The sequence below is a fragment of the Prunus avium genome, chromosome 4 (genome assembly GCF_965620075.1).
Source record: "Prunus avium chromosome 4, drPruAviu1.hap1.1, whole genome shotgun sequence".
NCBI classification, from domain to species: domain Eukaryota; kingdom Viridiplantae; phylum Streptophyta; class Magnoliopsida; order Rosales; family Rosaceae; genus Prunus; species Prunus avium.
Window position 1 is genome coordinate 32,170,032 of NC_142287.1, and position 19,507 is coordinate 32,189,538.

Below are 19,507 nucleotides of genomic sequence, written 5' to 3' on the forward strand. Positions count from 1 at the left end.
CGCTGCTATATATGTAAGTACAAGCCGGCTAGCTAGCCTAAACGAGAGCTCCTATTTTTATCTGTTTTGAGATATTTAGTCATACACTCATTCTTAGTACTAATGATATAAATAAACTTTACACCGTTTAATTTCTATAAACAAACCCAAAAAGAAGAAAAACAGCAATTTTCTTGCAAAGTCTAGAAAACCTTAAGCTTGACGAGCTTTATACTGCCAATGGTATCTTACTCAAGCTTGACGAGGTTATGTTGCTTGCATATTCTCATTCAACTACCTGCTATATTTCTTGGTCTTTTTTTTTTTTTTTTTGTTATACAAAATAAATTGGGGTCTCTCGGGGGAGGGGGTATCAAACATAGAAGATGTAGTTGTTTTGTGTCATACATAAAAATAGAAAGAAAAAAAAATGAGGCAGAGAAATCCTAGCAAATGACAGGACCCGCCCCGAATTCCTCGGAACTAGAGACGAATCCTGTGGAAATTTCGACAACACACCGATGCCGGGCCCACTTACTAAGAACCAAGACTTTTTGCCAAAATTTCGGCAGAGACTCCCCTGTAAATTTGACTTTTCCCCAAGTTCTCAACCTATTAAAATCACAATTTTTATCCCAACTGGCAGCACACACAATGCAAGACACAATTTACAAAATAGGCTTCCACCCTCCAAATAAATCAAGGCAGAACCACTAGCAGTTATAAGGGCCTCAAGCCCGTTATACAACATAACCAAACCTAAAAATCAATCGTTTACTTGGAAAAGGTCCTCAGACCTATCAACCACACGCACTATTTAATAAAAATTCAATCAAGTGATAACTGAGGAATAAACAAGCATTTAATCTTGCTCAAGTGTAAACAAGCTTTAGGCATACCAACATATTCAAAACCGAACCCAACAGTAGTAATAATTTGGGTTCAAATCCAACAACCACATTAAAATCCATTCCCATACTCAGAATCAATCAAACCTTTTAAACATAGTATATTTCGCGGCTGCACCTAGGTGAGACCCCAGGCTACCAACGTACCCTTGGACAAGGGATCAAGCCACACGTAGTTCTGATCATCAACGGTCACAACTCCGGTAATAAACAATTATTTAAAGCAGAACCAACGATACATTTCAGATTTATCACAATTCCAATTCTGACAAAACACAATGAACACATTCTCAATCTCTTCCTTTATATCAGTTCAATCCTGCAACCATATCCTATCCAAGGCGTATGTTGCCGAACAACACTTCCCAATCCAGGGCTTAAACATTAATACATGTACAGGGTACTCACAAAGTACAAACTCACGAGTCTCAATCCAAAATCCGATCCACATATATATATACACCCACCTCTCACCATCATAATGTATCAGGGGAAAACAATCCAACTGGGATTGTTGACTAGCTCACAAGTATCCGCCCTCAAATGGCCATGTGGCTAGGGACGAGCCGTCCAACTGGAGGACTAACTCAACCAGCACATACGGACGAAGAATCAAAACCCGTACGCCAGAAACAGCCCTACACGCGCAGACTACCCAATTAAGGGTCTACAGCGACACCCCGTTAAGGTATGCCCCGGGTTCCGACATATCTACGTATCCATATCCACTGTGTCCATGTATCAATATCCAAGGGGAAGTACAGATGATGATGCACATCATGTACTGGGGAAAACAATCCAACCGGGGATTGTTGTCTAGCTCACAAGTATCCGCCCTCAAATGGCCATGTGGCTAGGGACGAGCCATCCAAATGGGGGACTAACTCAACCAGCACGTACGGACGAAGAATCAAGACCCGTACGCCTAAAAACAGCCCTACGCGTGCAGACTACCCAATTAAGGGTCTACAGCGACACCCCGTTAAGGTATGCCCCGGGTTTCGTCATATCCAAACCATATCCACAATTTCCATATATCCCAGTGTCCATATCCACTGTTTCTAAGTACCATTTCCAAGGGAAGGTACATATGATGGTGGAGTTCGTAATCCTTATATAAATATTATATAAATAATATTCCCTTCCTTAATTCAATTTTTCCCACAATACCCATTCATAGTATAAACAAAAAAACTCTCACGCATAAAATCCGTAATCGGGGTGGTGTCTAGGGTAGTGCTAATAGCACTCAAACTGGCATTCTAACTCATGTCTTTCTAGCATCTCACATCAACAACCCAAGTACCCCACACATAATCAACATAGATAGCATTTTCTCAAATATTATATATATGACTCAAAATACTCGAATATGTCAAACCCACATATATCACAAATACTTTACAAAATTAAAGAATTCAACTATTAAATATAAAAAGAACTTAAATAAACCATTAAATTCAAAGGCATAAGATTTTCATCACAAAACCATAAAAATAAGCTCATAGACCCGCATAATCAACATAAATCCAATGACGGTCAAGACTCGTCCAAAAAGGTCATTCTAGTACTCCTTGAAGAGTGAAACTACCTCGGAAGACTCACGGTCAACCGAGGGTAAAACTGCCCAAACTTGGTCAACCGGGCTCGCGGGACCCACGACCTCTGTTTTACGATCCGAAAGTTCCTATGGGTTCCACAAGGTCTAGGATACACGTCCTGCAAGTTTGGTCTAGATTGGACGGTCAAATCGCTCCCGATCGCACGATCGGACGGTTATCGTAAAACACAAACTTTAAGTTATTGAATTGGAACATCCGGGGCTCTGATTCACGATCCGTGAAATCCTACACGATCCTAGGAATGCCCAGATCAACATATATTAAATTGGAAAAAATCCAACGGTTCTAACATATCGAACCCGGAAATCGCGCAATATGTAAAATCTGTTCGGGGTTCAAACGTTATCCAAATTTAAATCTGAAAACTCCTATGCGCTCGCAGCAACTAGGAGATCATTTTAGGACAGAATAACAAGCCAACAAGTGAACCACGCGCCACCCCACGCGCCGGCAGCGCGTTGGTGTCCAAAGAAATTTTCGGCGATCAGAAAAACTCCAAACCGCCGGCCAAGCTTCCTGCCCTAGGTAAAACACCTAATTTGGAACCACTTTTATTCTTGGACCTACCCCAAAAGTGGCCGGAAGTGGCCAGAATCGGAAGCCGAAACTGGCAGATTTTCTATCGCTTAATTAACTACCAAAACGCAGAAATTTCTCAAATCTAACACAACCAGCAGCTAAATCACGTCGAGAGGTTAGAAAAACATACCAAGATCATAAAAATTGGTCGCCGGAAATGTCCGAAACGAGCTTGAGAAATGTGGGTGAAAATCTGCCCCATTTTTTGCAGATTCCGGCAGCTACGGTGGCTGCTGTCGTCGGGGAAGGGACAGAACGGAGAGAGCACGAGACAACGGTTCTAACGAGACCGGTCTTTTCGCCGGAGGTGGCCGGACGCAGCGGCGGCTGGCCAAAAACCGTTCGAATGAACAGTACCCGGGGGGGTTGAGTGCACAGAGGTTGAGAGAGAAAGGGAGAAATGGGAGGGTTTTCTGGTTTTTAATTAAAAACCAGTTTCAACTTATTTACGATTATGCCACTAGTGATGTTTTGCTCGTAACTTTCTCGTTACGACTCCGATTCAAGCCTACCACATGTTTACGGACTTGTCTCAGTACGACCTATGTAAAGGTACCAGCCACTGCCCCGAAATCCTCCCGGATTAAAATAACCACACTACCCTTACTCCGATGGCAAAATTGTAAATTCATAATTCTTAAAATTAATTAATTCACTATTCCTTTTATTTTGGGTCGTGATGTTACAGCAAACTTCTTTGTTTGCTCGGTGAAAGAGGGTCGGCTAGCTGAAAATTCTTGATGCCGAATTACTTAAAGACGCACATAATTTCGAGAGAGTGAGAAAAAGTGGCGGATCTGGCAAAAAGATGTTTGGTGTTAAGAGGTGAAGAAAGGCCTCCAAATTCCAATGAACGAATTAGCCATGGAGCTCCTAGGATTAGTGCAAATTATGGAAAAGCATCCAGCTGGGGGAAAGGTTGATGATATTTGTTTTGTCTTTTTTTTTTTTTCCTTGAGAAAGTCATGTAAATTTTTTTGTGCTTGAATAAGTGGTTGCCATAAAGAAGTCCAAAATTGGCGTCTGAACTCAGAAGGAGCAGTTTGTTAATGAGATGATTGTTCTTTCTCAAATCAACCATAGAAATGTGGTGAGGCTATTGGGTTGCTGTTTAGAGACACCAGTGCCTTTACTAGTTTTACGAGTTCATCACCAATCTATCTTTAACACTCTTTTTTTTCTTTTCTAATTTTATTTTTATGACTAGATCTGCATAAAAACTTACAAAATAAAACTTGGTTGTGACAATTTTCAATTATGTGCAGGTGTCTGTGCAGGCCTCTTGGTTTTACTAATTGGAATTTCATGGATATATTGGGGAATGCATAGAAGAAAGATCATGAAACTCAAAGAAAAATACTTTAAAGAAAATGGTGGTTTATTGTTACAACAACAACTTGCTATTCAAGGAAGCTCCATGGAGACAACAAAAATCTTTACGGCAGAAGAACTTGAGAAGGCCACAAACAATTACCATGAAAGTCGAGTCCTTGGTGAAGGAGGATATGGAACGGTTTACAAAGGAGTATTACCAGATAACAAAGTGGTTGCCATAAAGAAGTCCAAAATTGGTGTCTCAACTCAGAAGGAGCAGTTTGTTAATGAGATGGTTGTTCTTTCTCAAATCAACCATAGAAATGTGGTGAGGCTGTTGGGTTGCTGTTTAGAGACACCAGTGCCTTTACTAGTTTACGAGTTCATCACCAATGGCACTCTTTTTGAGCACATTCATAATACAAAGGACAAGGGGATCACCACTTTCATGGGAATTACGATTGAAGATAGCAGCAGAAACTGCAGGAGCACTAGCATACTTGCACTCTTCTACTTCCATGCCAATCATACAGAGAGATGTGAAAACAACTAACATACTATTACATGGAAATTACAGAACAAAAGTGTCAGACTTTGGAGCTTCAAAATTGATTCCTCTGGATCAAACTCAACTAACAACTTTAGTACAAGGGACACTCGGATACTTAGACCCTGAGTACTTCTGTTCAAGTCAACTAACAGAAAGGAGTGACGTTTACAGCTTTGGAGTTGTCCTTATGGAGCTACTAACGAGCAAAGTGGCACTTTCTTTTGACAGGCCAGAGAAAGAGAGAAACCTAGCGAGCTTCTTTGTTTGGTCAATGGAGGTGGATCGCTTGAATCAAATTCTTGATGATGAAATAGTCAAGGAGGGAAATATTGAGACACTAAGAAATGCGGCCGATCTCGCAAGAAGGTGTGTAAGGTTAAAAGGGGAGGATAGGCCTACCATGAAGGAAGTAGCAATGGAGCTAGAGGGAACTGATTTAGTATTATATAATCATTTTGTTTAGTGTTAAGCCTTAGCTCATAGGCTAAGTCAGTTTGTTAAGTCTCATAGGACTTAACTTGGACAGGTGTCATAATCTCTTTGATAGTGTAGTTGGATGGTGAGGATTGAGGCTAGGACTTGTCTAGCTCTCTCTCTCCTCTAACAGAAAAATGAGTTGGCTGTGCATAGTGCACCAGAATTTTACACACGAAATACACAAGGAAATACAGAGCAATTTTCATTTATTTCTGCATTCTCTCCATTCCCATTTTTCATAAACACATATCATCCTGCCAAACTCTAACATGGTATCAGAGCCTAGTTTGGTCTGAATTTCTGGGCGTCGGGATTGTTAGGGTGAGCTCCGATTCACAAGCAAAAGCTTATTGCAGTGATTCAAGCTTGCATCGATCGAGACTAACATGGCTGGGTCTGGAGGAGGAGAACTCAGGGCACCCATTTTTAATGGTGAAAATTTCGATTTCTGGCAAATCAAAATGAAAACCATCTTTCGTTCGCACGAGCTGTGGGATCTTGTGGAGAATGGGTACAAAACTCCGACGAAGGAGGCGGAGCTCATGGAGGCAGAGAAGAAGCTGATGCGTGAGAACTTGGTGAAGTATGCTAGAGCTCTGGGTATCATCCAAGGGGCTGTATCAGATCAAATTTTTCCACGAATTGCAACTCAGGAATCTGCAAAGGCTGCGTGGGATATTCTGAAACAAGAATTTGTGGGTGATAAGCAGGTAAGATCCGTGAAACTTCAGGGTCTTAGGCGTGATTTTGAGTACTCTCGGATGAATGATAATGATTCTTTGTCTGGATATATTGCTAAGTTGTTTGATCTGATAAACCAAATGAGGAGCTATGGTGAGGATCTGAGCAATCAACGTATTGTTCAGAAACTGCTTATCAGTTTACCTAAATCCTATGATAGTATAGCTGCTGTGATAGAGAATACAAAGGATTTAGATACCATTGATGCTCAGGATGTTGTAGCCATTTTAAAGGGATATGAGCAGAGGCTTGATAGGCACGGTGACAATAGTGCGGAGAAGGCATTTGCTAGCTTGAATGTTGGACCGAAGTCATCTCGGTCTAATGGTCACACTAGCAAATCTCAGAGGAATAACAAGTCACGGGGGCAGCAATGGAGTAACAAAGGTGATGGAGGTAATAAGTCTAATTCCTCTGTGAAAAATGAGACTGATAATGCTGGAAATAAATGCAAGTTCTGTGATAAATTGCATTACGGAGAATGTTGGCTTAAGAATAAGGTCAAGTGCCATAAGTGTAACAAAATAGGACATATTGCAAGGTACTGTCATACGAACAAATCTGTCCAACAGGTGAATTTTGCTCATCAGCTTGAAGAAACCGGAAATCTGTTCTATGCAAACCACTCTAGTGCAGACAGAAGAAGAGTCGGTGATGAGTGGTATATTGACAGTGGCTGCAGCAACCACATGACATCAAGGGCTGATTTACTTGTGGATATTGACAGAATGGTAAAGGCTAAGGTTCAGGTAGGCACTGGTGCTTTGGTTGATGTGGCAGGAAAAGGGACACTGATCATTGAAACAATGAAGGGTAAGAGGTATATAAAGGAGGTTATGCTTGTACCTAGTCTAGCTGAAAATTTGCTAAGTGTAGGACAGATGACAGAGCATGGCTATTTTCTTGTATTTGGGGATCACAAGGTTGACATTTTCGATGATAGTTCCTTAACCAACATGATAGTTCCTTTGGTTTTCAACACACTCAAGGAGGTTGCATTGAAAGCAAAGGTGCAAGAGTGTTCCAAGATATGGCACAAGCGGTTTGGACATCTAAATTTTAGGAGTCTCAAGCTGCTGCAGAACCAAGCAATGGTATTGGGGCTGCCTGAAATCCAAAATGCCGATGTGGTGTGCCAAGGTTGTGTATTGGGAAAGGGTCATCGGGAGCCATTTCCTAAAGAATCACAGTGGAGAGCCAAGGAACCATTGGAACTGATCCATTCGGATCTGTGTGGTCCAATGCAAACCCCAAGTCTCGGTGGAAATAAATATTTTATCACCTTCATCGATGATTTTTCACGGATGTGCTGGGTCTATTTTCTGAGAAACAAGTCCGAGACGTTCCATGTGTTCAAGAAATTCAAGGTAATGGTTGAGCTGCAATCTGGATACCATGTGAAAAGGTTGAGAACCGATCGAGGGGGAGAGTTCATCTCCACAGATTTTATTCAGTTTTGTGAAAATCTGGGAATTGAAAGGCAGCTCACAGTCGCTTACTCTCCACAGCAAAATGGCGTAGCGGAAAGGAAAAATCGAACCATTGTCGAAATGGCAAAGTGTATGCTTCATGACAAAGAGCTGCCCTACACACTTTGGTGTGAGGCAGTGAATACTTCTGTGTACTTGCTAAATAGAAGTCCCACCCGAGCTTTGGAGAATACTACACCGTTTGAGAGGTTTAGTGGGAGAAAGCCTGGGTTTAAACATCTCAAGGTGTTCGGCTCGGTGTGTTACTCTCTTATCCTGGGACAATTGAGGCATAAGCTAGAGGCAACAAGTGCCATTGGAGTATTTATCGGATATGGAACATGTGAGAAGGGTTATCGAATATTGAACCCTGCAACTCAGAAAGTTTTGCTCTCTAGAGATGTCACCTTTGATGAAAATGGCAAATGGGACTGGGAGAGGCACACAGTGAAAGAAATCTGCATTCCACTACTTGCAGATGATATTTCAGATATGGGAGCATCAGAAACCGTGGCTGCACCTACAGGGGAAGTCATTGTTGATGTTTCTCAAGTGGAAATTGATAGTCCCTTAGCTGCTGGAGGTGGTGAACCGAGTGGACTACAGTCTTCACCTCATTATGATGACACACCTTTGAGGTATAGAAACTTGAGCGAGATTTATGAGAGATGTCATTTATGTATAGTTGAGCCTGAAAACTTTGCTGAAGCTGCACGGGATGAAGCATGGAAAAAGGCGATGGAAAATGAGATGAGCATGATTGAGAAAAACCAGACATGGGAGTTGGTACGTAGACCCTTCAATAAACCTGTAATTGGAGTAAAATGGGTGTACAAGACCAAATTAAACTTGGATGGTTCGGTTCAAAAGCATAAGGCCAGATTAGTTGCAAAGGGCTATGCACAAAAGCCTGGGATAGACTACAATGAAACCTTTGCACCAGTGGCAAGGTTGGATACTATACGAACTCTTATCGCTTTGGCTGCAAAGAACAGTTGGAGAATGTACCAACTGGATGTGAAATCTGCATTTCTAAATGGAGTGCTTAAGGAAGAGTTGTATGTAGAACAGCCCGATGGTTTCACTATACAAGGAGAGGAGGATAAGGTGTATAAATTACACAAAGCCTTATATGGTTTGAAACAGGCTCCTCGAGCCTGGTATGGAGAGATAGACTCTTACCTTATGCAGTGTGGTTTTAAAAGGAGCACAAGTGAGGCAACATTGTATGTTAAAGGTAAGGGAACCTCGGATCTGGTCATAGTATCCATTTACGTGGATGACATAGTTTATACAGGGAATTCTCAAGAGCTAATGCAAGACTTCAAGGCTGATATGATGCAGAGGTATGAGATGACAGATTTGGGTCTGTTACATCACTTTCTAGGAATGGGAATTATCCAAACTGAAGATTTCATTTTCATACATCAGAAAAAATATGCCTCTACTCTCTTGAAAAAGTTTAGCATGCAGGATTGTAAACCGGTTGGTATCCCTCTTGTACCAGCTAATAAACTGAGGAAAGATGACGAAAGTGGAGCTGCAAATGAAGCTGAATACCGAAAATTAGTGGGAAGTCTACTCTATCTCACTGCAACCAGACCGGACATAATGTATGCTGCATGTTTGCTTGCTAGATTCATGCATTCTCCTACAAATAAACATTATGGAACCGCCAAGAGGGTACTAAGGTATGTACAGGGCACACTTGATTTTGGTCTGGAATACAAGAAAGGAGAAGGATCGGTTTTGGTAGGTTTTTGTGATAGTGATTGGTCTGGATCAGAAGAGGATATGAAGAGTACATCGGGATATGCTTTTACATTTGGCAGTGGGGTATTCTCTTGGGCATCTGTGAAGCAACAATGTGTTGCTCTATCTACTGCTGAAGCAGAATACGTGAGTGCATCAGAGGCAACTGCACAAGCTACCTGGTTACGGTTTGTATTAGAAGACTTTGGTGAGATGCAGACTGTGGCAACACCCCTAAACTGTGACAACACCTCAGCTATTGCTATCACCAAGAATCCGATCTTTCATCAGAAAACCAAACACATAAACCGAAGGTATCATTACATCAAAGAGGCTCTACAACAGGGAGTAATAGACTTGATTTACTATCCTACAAAGGAGCAAGTAGCCGACATATTTACCAAGGCTTTGGCAAGAGAACAGTTCTCTTATCTCAGAGAATTGCTTGGAGTGAAATCAGTTCACAATTTGAAGGGGAGTGTTGGTGTGTAAATGGTGAACTGATTTAGTATTATATAATCATTTTGTTTAGTGTTAAGCCTTAGCTCATAGGCTAAGTCAGTTTGTTAAGTCTCATAGGACTTAACTTGGACAGGTGTCATAATCTCTTTGATAGTGTAGTTGGATGGTGAGGATTGAGGCTAGGACTTGTCTAGCTCTCTCTCTCCTCTAACAGAAAAATGAGTTGGCTGTGCATAGTGCACCAGAATTTTACACACGAAATACACAAGGAAATACAGAGCAATTTTCATTTATTTCTGCATTCTCTCCATTCCCATTTTTCATAAACACATATCATCCTGCCAAACTCTAACACTTTGTTTGGTCCATGGAGGTGGATCACTTGAATCAAATTCTTGATGATGAAATAGTCAAGGAGGGAAATATTGAGACACTAAGAAATGCGGCCGATCTCGCAAGAAGGTGTGTAAGGTTAAAAGGGGAGGATAGGCCTACCATGAAGGAAGTAGCAATGGAGCTAGAGGGAATGAGAATTATGGCAAAGCATCCATGGGGGAAAGCTGATTGTCCAGAGGAGACCGAGTACTTGCTTGGGTCAGGTAAGTCAGACGCTTATGTTGTGGATGTTACAGCTGATTGTGGTCATCCTAGTGGTACAAATAGTGGATATGACAGCATGCAAATCCAGATGTTAATGTCATATGGTGATGGGCGATAATCAGAGGCGGACGCACGTTGGGACAAGAGGGGTCTAACGACCCCTTGGAATACCTGAAATTTGGCTATGGACTCCATGGACGACCCCTTGGACAGCTGCGGAGCGACCCCTTCTGTTCACACCAGGTGCTTGACGAAAGTCCCAGCCTGTCTGTGTCTTGTGTTGGTCTGCCATGGAATCAATAGACCATTTGTTTTCGATTGTGCACTGATGCAAAAGCCAAACCAACTTTCGTGCTGCTCTTGTTTGTGAAACAATGGAAGAAAGTCTCTTCGTTTAGTTAGCAGTGAGGGAGTGGCGAGGGAGGCTGGGAAGAAATAAACAGAGAGAGAAAGAAAGGATAAAAAAAAAAGAGGGGTTGGCTGGAAGAAGAAGGAAAATAATAAAGAAAGAGAGGGGGAAATATTAAATAAAAGAAAAGAAAAGGAGAATAGAAAAAATAATAAATAAATAAAAGAAGATGGATCTATCTTCTAGTCACACTCTTTTTCTTTTTCTTTTTCCTTTCTTTTTTTCTACCCACTTTTGTAGTTATATTTATTTTGTTGTTGGCAATGGCATATTTGATTAAAACCATTTATAATCATAAGTTATCTTTTATTATGTTATATCACAATTGGAACTCAAAAAAATAGAGAATTTGAAAGAGAAAAAATAGATAAGAAAAAGAAAAACTCTCTAATTTTTTTTTGGAATATTTACACTATGACCCCTTGGGTTACGGATCCTGGATCCGCCGCTGGCGATAATCAATTGCTTGTTGCTATACGGTCTAGTTGTGATGTATTCTACGAAATGTAAACCAATATCTTCTTATTGGTTTATATGGATGTTATGAATTCAAAATGTCTTTCTTCCAGTGATATATAGATGATCAGTTGAGACTTCAATTAAGACAACAGAGAAGTTACTTTTACTGTTTGGACCAAATATTTTTACTGTTTGGTAACTATGCAATTTAATACAGTTCAAAGTTTGACCCAGTAATTCACCCCCGACTTAATCAAAATTGGGAAAGCAAAATTGTTGCTGGCATACATATGCTTGCTTCCTTTGGGATTCAAATTGATTTGGGATGTCAGAATTTTGAGGTTGCTCTGTTTTCTTAGATGTTTTCTTTCTCAAGACTTACCAAAAGAAAACCCCTGACTTAATCAAATCTACCATTTTTTTTTTAATTTTCTAGAAACCAGTTAAGGTTGATAAGTTCTTGGAGGTTTACCGGTCAACCTTTTCTTTCTTTTTTCTACTCTGTTATAAACATCACAAAAACTTTTCAGCAATTCCTTTCTTGAGTGAAAAACTAGTTTAGCTTCAAATTTTATTCATTAAAAAACAGAGAAATAAGGAGGAACTTTGTCCAAAATCACACAATTGTCCAAACAAAGTGTTAATAAGTTGTAACAACAACATATACAAGGCAATATATGTTAAGACTTGCAAAGGTGCCTGCGCGATGCTGCGGGTTTTAAGATTGTCTGACATATGTACAAAGTTGTGAAAATATGTCACGACCCGACTCCCCTAGCACGATATTGTCCGCTTTGGGGCCCTCTCTCTGCCCTCACGGTTTTGTTTCTGGGAGCTCACAAGCAACTTCCCAGTGGGTCACCCATTCTGGGATTGCTCTAGCCCCCAACTCGCTTAACTTCGGAGTTCCTAAGAATTCGAAGCCAGTGAGCTCCCAAAAGGCCTCGTGCTAGGAAGAGAAGTGCCCACATATTTAAGCACTTCACCTTTCCCTCCCCGAGCGATGTGGGATTGCTCACCGTTCTTGTTTCCCCAAGACACGGGTCTTACAAAATATGTAGTAAGTTTAAGTTACAAAATAAAGACTAATAACATGTTTTATATGTTGCTTGTCATCTTAAGCAACAATCAAAATATCCACTGTTTGAGCTGCTCCTTGTTCAAAAGAGTTTGTATGTGTCTTTTACATATATGCTATTGGTGGGGGAAGGGGATTTTTCTGCATTGATGTTTGTTGAAAGGGGATCTATCTCTTGTTAGCTCTACTGTAGAACTGGTTTATGTTCTTTCTTGTCTTCTACAGGGGTTTTAACTCTGTTGGTACAAATTCAAAAAATAGCAAGTGTTAGTGTAGATAAATGGAAAAATTAATTAGCCAAATCAGCCAGAGCAACCAAAAACAACACTGTCAAGTTAATTAGGCACGCTACTATTAGGCCTCATCATTTGGCCCGCGGGCTCATGGACCTACGGGGGCCCACCCGGCCCATCGAAAAAAAGCCCGGCCCGGCCCGTTATGGGCTTTGAGAGGGCCCGGCCCGCTTGGGCTTAGGTGTTTGAAGCCCGGCCCGGCCCGCCCACAAAAGCCCGGCCCATTAGGACCGCATACATATATAATTATGTATAAATAAGGGTTTAGGATTAGGATTACATCACTTGAATGACAAATCCCCCTCTTTAATTTGTGTGTGTGTGTGTTACTTGTTTGAAAAATTGTGTTTGTTTCCATTGAATTCTACGCATTCCTAGTTTATAATTGGATGATTAACACATTAATTTGTGTAATTTATTAATACAACAATTATATATATATATATATATATATATATATATAATAAGATGAACAACATATTATATCACCAAACATAATCATACCACCAAATATAATCATGCTTTTCTTTAACACATCACCAAACATTTGCATATTTATTCATACCATCCTTATAAAAAAATAAAAAAAAAATTTACACTTATTATTTTTTAGGCCCATTTTGGCCCGACCCGTTGGGCTTAGCCCGGCCCGGCCCGATGGACTTTTTCAAGCCCGGCCTATGAGATGGGCTTGGGCTTTCAATTTTCTAAAAAAGCTCGGCCCGATATTTTCTTTCTCCTCTTTAAAGCCCGGCCCGGCCCAAGCCCATTAAATTTAGGCCGGGCTAGCCTGGCCCGGCCCATTGACGAGCCCTAGCTACTATGCATAGCATAGAGCAAGTGATGATGTTTTGAGTAAAGTAATAATAAAGAACGATATGCTGATCAATGCTAATATAGTAATATATAAATCAGCCACTAAAATTTAGTATAAACAACGGGGAGAGTTAGCATCCAAAGAGAGAGGGACAAAAAGGGAACATAAGGAAAAATTTAGTAAAGGACAGGGGCAAAAAGGGAAGAGCAGAAAAGGTTTAGTCGAGGACATTTTCGGCAATTCACTGTACTGAAGAGAAAACAAAACTGAAAACAACATTAAAAAGATGGGCATTTCCGTCATTACACTGTGCTTAAGAACAGTGTAGGGTGGATTGAACTTTAGTATATATATAATTTCAGAGGGTGATGGACCCTTGGCCCAACACTAGAAACATTAATATTGTCCCCAACTTAACCACCTGTTTAGCAGGTGTGGGTTTTTATACAGAATGTTTCGATGTTATTAGGAGTGAAACTATTTATTATATTAGACTTTCTATTTTGTTAAGTTTCCGACGTGGAACTCGTGTATTCTTCAACAATCAAAATGCAAGAAAATGAAAATCCCAACTTGCATGTTCTTCTGTCTTTCTACTTTATGCAAAGCAAGCAGAACATAACAGAACAGTAATGAAAATTCTAGGAAATCAAGTATAATTAAATTCCAATATAAAAAATAAAAAAAACCAATAACATATAAGAACCTTATGAATAAAGATGAGGACATAGGCTAGCCTAGCCCCATGAGCCACGGCGTGACCCTACCAGCCTTAACTCCTTAACCAAACTCTTGACAATGACATAGTCAATTATGGGAATATTGAGACTATAAAACATGTGGCCAATCTCGCAACCAGATGCTTGATGTTACAAGGGGAGGAAAGGCCTACAATGAAAGAGATAGCCATGGAGCTGGAAGGAATGAGAATTAAGGCAAAGCATCCATGGGGGAAAGCTGATCCAGAAGGGACCGAGTACTTGCTTGGGTCAGCTAAGTCAGCTGATTGTGGTCATCCTAGTGGTGCAACTAGTGGATATGACAGCATGCAAATCCAGATGTTAATGCCATATGATGATGGTCGATAGTCGATAATCTATTAACTTGTTGCTGTAGTGATGTAGTCTAGAAAATGTAAACCTATGCCCTCTTCTTTGTTGGCATTTTCATTATTTGGATGTTTTTAATTCAAGATGTCTTTCTGCCAGTGATATATGATCAGTTGAGAATTGAATTGATCTTTTTTCAATTAGAGATGTCTTCGCATGCATTTACTTGCAAAATGTCTAGAGTGAGTTTTGTCCGAATTTTCACTGTATTGCAATTGACTGTATTGCAATTGCTATTATCAAATCCTCATGCAAAAAGTGTATATGTAGCTGTATCATAGATCAACACAAGGCAATATTAAATGGGCTCTTAAGGTTCTGTTTGGTTTTAGATGATGATGTGACTAACAATCCCAACTTATTGTTTCCCCCTTCTAATTAAATTAGAAGCAGACATAGGTTGACAGGTACAAAGAAGAACCAGAAATAGACTTTTATCACAAGCAGAACTTCTTGTGAAAATAATTGAATCAACCAGATGCCATAGTAAAGGGACATACAAATATCAACCAGATGCCAGTGGAATTGGGGAAGCCATATGGGAAGGAAGCAAAAGACTTTCACAACTAGTAAGTTTAAGCAGCCCCATTCAGACATATCAAACACTTCACTAGCTAGATCCTTGGATGAACTTGTTGCCTCTGTAAATATCAAACAATTTGGGTGGCATCTTTCTTCAGCCTGCAAAATGCAAAAGGAAATCTTGTCAAAATAACTTATCAGCAGTGGAAATTAAGACTCAAAAAAGGTAAGAATTTCCATTTGCACAAGTTTATTGAAGTACTCAAATTTCATGAAATTCCACAAACAAGTAATTAAATTCTTTGAAATTTAATCAGGAACCAGTTAATTAAATTTTTAGGAACTTAATGGGGCAGATGGAGCCCAAATACAATATACAATTTGTTGAAATGATAATTTTTATTAAATAAATAAGGTACAAGAAAAAGGGGGATGGCTACCTACGTGGAAATTTATTAAAAGTGAATGACAACAATAAAAATTCATCTAAAAGGAATAAAAGTTCTTTTGTATCAAACATTAAGGGTCGTTTGGTGCATGTGGAGATTGAATCTGACTTGTTGCAGATGATTCAAATGATTAGAGGTGAGCGTCAAGTTGATGTTGCGGTGGAAGCTATTATGTTTGATATTAAGATGCTTGCTGGCAAGCTCCAACGGGTTATTTTTTTAGCTACTCCCCGTCAGTGCAATAAGTCAGCGCCTGAGGTTGCGGCCTTTGTGTCCAGAGTAGGTGGTAACCACATTTGGGACCAAGTGTGGCCTGAGTGGATTTTTGATATTTTAGCTAGCGATGTAAACCTTGCTGTTCGTCTCTAATAAAACTCTCTTCGTTTGGGAAAAAAAAAAAAAAAGAAGTGATAGTTCACTCAATCTCTCCTCAAGACTCATGGCCTATAAAAGAGCCATGCCTGTGATTAGAGAAGAGGAGAAAAGCAGAGAAGAGGGCAGCCGCAGAAAAAAAAAAACAAAAACAAAAACCCAAAAAAAAAAAAAAAACAACAACAACAACAAGCACACTAGAGAAAGCAAGAGCCATCTCACCAACAGGAGTTGGTCCAAGTGGAAGGGGCTTGGATCCTTTAAACAAGAGGTCCTGGGTTCGATCCCAGGCGCTTGCGAATAGAGCAGACTTTGTTGGGAGAGGTCCCCGCTTCGCGCCCGACAGTACCTCGAGGGTTAGTCCCCGCAATCGCGCTGGGGATACCTTGGTTTTCACCAAAAAAGCAAGAGCCATCTCAAGGTAAAATCATAGTTTTATGGCACAGTTTTCTTGTTTGCTCAAGACTCCAGGTTTGTTTTCAAAACATCCAGTCCACAACCAATAGGGAAGATTGTCTTCCATGATGATTTCAATCATCATATTTTATGGCATAGTCTATTCCAACAAGCAACTCCTAATAAATGCTTCCATGAGCAGAGGATGCCTCAAATCATGGACGTAGAGAGTTGAGGAGGACATGGTGGTGAACCCACCATGGAATCAAAATCAAAGAAGGAAAGTATGTAATTACAAGCCTCTGTATCAAGCATCTAAAACCAAAAGGGCCCTCACAGCAATTGAATTGCCTCCCTATGAGTACTTGCTGCTAGCAAGTCAACAAAAATAAAAAATAAAAAAAGAAGAAGAAGATAGCCAACGGAGGGAGAGAGAATGGAGCAAAAGAAAAAAAATGGTGGGTTTGCTTGTTGTGTTTAGTTTTTTTTTTTTTTTTTTTTTTTGTGATTAAAGGCCAAAGGCCAATGACTTTATTCCTCAATAGAATGTAAAGAACGCAAATCATTTTGAAGGTAAGCGTGAAGCCAGCTAGGTCCCTCTTCCATCCAGTAACATGTCTCATTACAAGATAAAGCAAATTTGGCTAATTGGTGAGCCACAAAATTACATGTATGAGGTTGGTGTTGCAAGGATACAGATACGAAACGACGAAGTAACTCTTTCAGTTCCTCTATCAACTCTCCTTCCATGCTCATGTCAAGTTCAAATCGGTTTACGGCGTTAATCATCTCCAAGCAATCACTTAAAATAATTAACCTTGTGAATCCTACATCTATTGCCATTCGACAACCTGCAATCATAGCTAAGGTTTCAAAAGCCTCAGGGGAAAGACAACCGATTACCGGTTTAGCCATGGCACCCATTAATTCCCCATTAGTTGCAAAGAGACAAAACAAAGAGGAAGGCAACTAGAAGAAAAAAAAAAAAAAAAAAAAAAAAAAGGGGGTTGTGTCGCACAACCCCTCCTAGGGGTCATCATTAGGCCCGCGAGCCCATGGGCCGATGGAGCCTGGCCCAGCCCGTTGTTGAGTGGGTCGGGCTTGGGCTTAGGTGTCTAAAGCCCGGCCCAGCCTGTTTGAGCCTAAGAAAGCCCGGCTCGGCCTGCCTATAAAAGACCGGCCCACAGGCTCACATACATATAAATAAATATATAATAAAACCCAAGTTGAATGAAAGATGGAGAAAATCATTATCGATTATCATTGTAAGAACAAAAAAAAAAATGAAGGATAAAATATGAGTTTATTAGTATGGCGGTTGTATAACTATATCTTTATATTTATGGAAAAAAAAAAAAAGACAACTATGAAATTATGAACTAATAAAAAAATGGAGACATAAACATATAGACAATTATAAATAGAGAACTATGAAAACAATGGAAACATAGAAACATACCAAAACATAGAATAAATAAATAAAGAATTGAAAAAAAAATCCATATAAAAAAAAACACAAAATAAGTAGTAGGGCCATTTAGGCCCGGCCCGTTGGGCTTAACTCGGCCCGACCTGTAACATCCCGGTCCGAAAAAGAAATAAAATAATTAAATTAAGAGGAAATAAATTGGAATGAGAAAATAAATTGATATAAACAATAAAAAATAAAAGGATTTGCACTAATTAAGGGTTTTGAAGATAATAAATATTTACGTAATTATAAAAAGGGCAAAAAGGTCATTTTAAGTTTGGGAAGGAATTTGGGACTTCCGGTTATACCGTTGCGTAGAGCACGTCGAAACGAGTTCGTGGACACGTAACGGGCTCGAATTCGAGTTATAACGAGAGAGATATGAGCAAAATTCAAGTAGGGGCAAATTTGCAATTTTGGCAAATTGGTTTTTTTTTAAAAATCAGAATTTCTCTCTCTCTCTCTCCCTCCCTGCGAGCAGCCCCTACCCCCCTGGTTTTTCTGCACAGCCGGTGGCTCCAAGGAGCCACCGCCGCTGTTACAGGCCATGGCTGGCCCCAGGATCGGTCCCAAATGAACCGGCAGCAACTCTCCTCCCTCTCCGATCAAGCCCAGCCGTCGAAAGCGCCGGAATCTGCCGGATTTTTGGCAGAAAATCGGCTGGAATTCGTGGAAAATTCGCGGAGCTCGTTTGAGCGTTTCCGACCACCGTTAGGTGTATTACCTAGGGTAGGAGTCTTGGCCCCTGATTTTGAGTTTTTCCGGCGAGTGGTGATCGCTTTGGACACCCACGCGCTGCCGGCGCGTGTGGCGGCGCGTGGGCACTGTAGCAGAGGGACATTTTATCCCAATGCGATCCCCTGGTGGTCACGAGCGCGTAGGATTTTACGGATCTCAATTCGGATAACGTTTGAACCCCGAACAGATTTTACATATTGTGTGATTTCCGGGTTCGATAGGTTAGAACCGTTGGATCACTTCCAAATTAATATATATTGATCTAGGTATTCCTAGGATCGTGTAGGATTCGACGGATCGTGAATCGGAGCCCCGGATGTTCCGATTTAATAACTTAAAGTTTGTGTTTTACGATAACCGTCCGATCGTGCTATCGTGAGCGATCCGACCGTCCGATTTGAACCAAACTTGTAGGACATGTTTCCTAGACCTTGTGGAACCCATAGGAACTTTCGGATGGTAAAATGGAGGTCGTGGGCTGATCGGTGCATATTTACATATCATTTTGTACCCTTCTAGCTTATGATTTGGTTATGTTTTTGAGTTAAACTTGTGCTTTTAATCCTTTTTGTGTTTATCTTTCAGTTCATTGAGCTTTAGGTAATAATGAGGGCTTTGGATAGTAAATGATGCAATCCATGCATGTTAGGGCCTAATTTGGATGAATGGATGAAGAGCTTAAAGACAAACTCAATTTTGGCTACAGTCCCCTGCCAGCCCAGTTTCGTAGGTCATATTGCAAGCTTTGTTTCAGCAACCTACATAGCTCGGATGAGGCCACATTCTTCATGAAAGTTGTTCCAATGGGTGTGTAATATAACATATCCAAACTTCAGCCCCATTGGATAAATATGGAGTCTGTTACCTAGCAAACACAGAGCCATGCTCAGGATGGATTTTATCAGCGCGCAAAATGAGTTAGCAATTTGTTTTGGCCTTAA

General features: G+C 40.4%; 1 pseudogene; it reads left to right on the forward strand.

Annotated features, from left to right (window-relative positions):
* Positions 1-3,245: 3,245 nt before the first annotated feature.
* Positions 3,246-11,197, forward strand: LOC148295253 (putative wall-associated receptor kinase-like 16 pseudogene; annotated as a pseudogene).
* Positions 11,198-19,507: the final 8,310 nt, after the last annotated feature.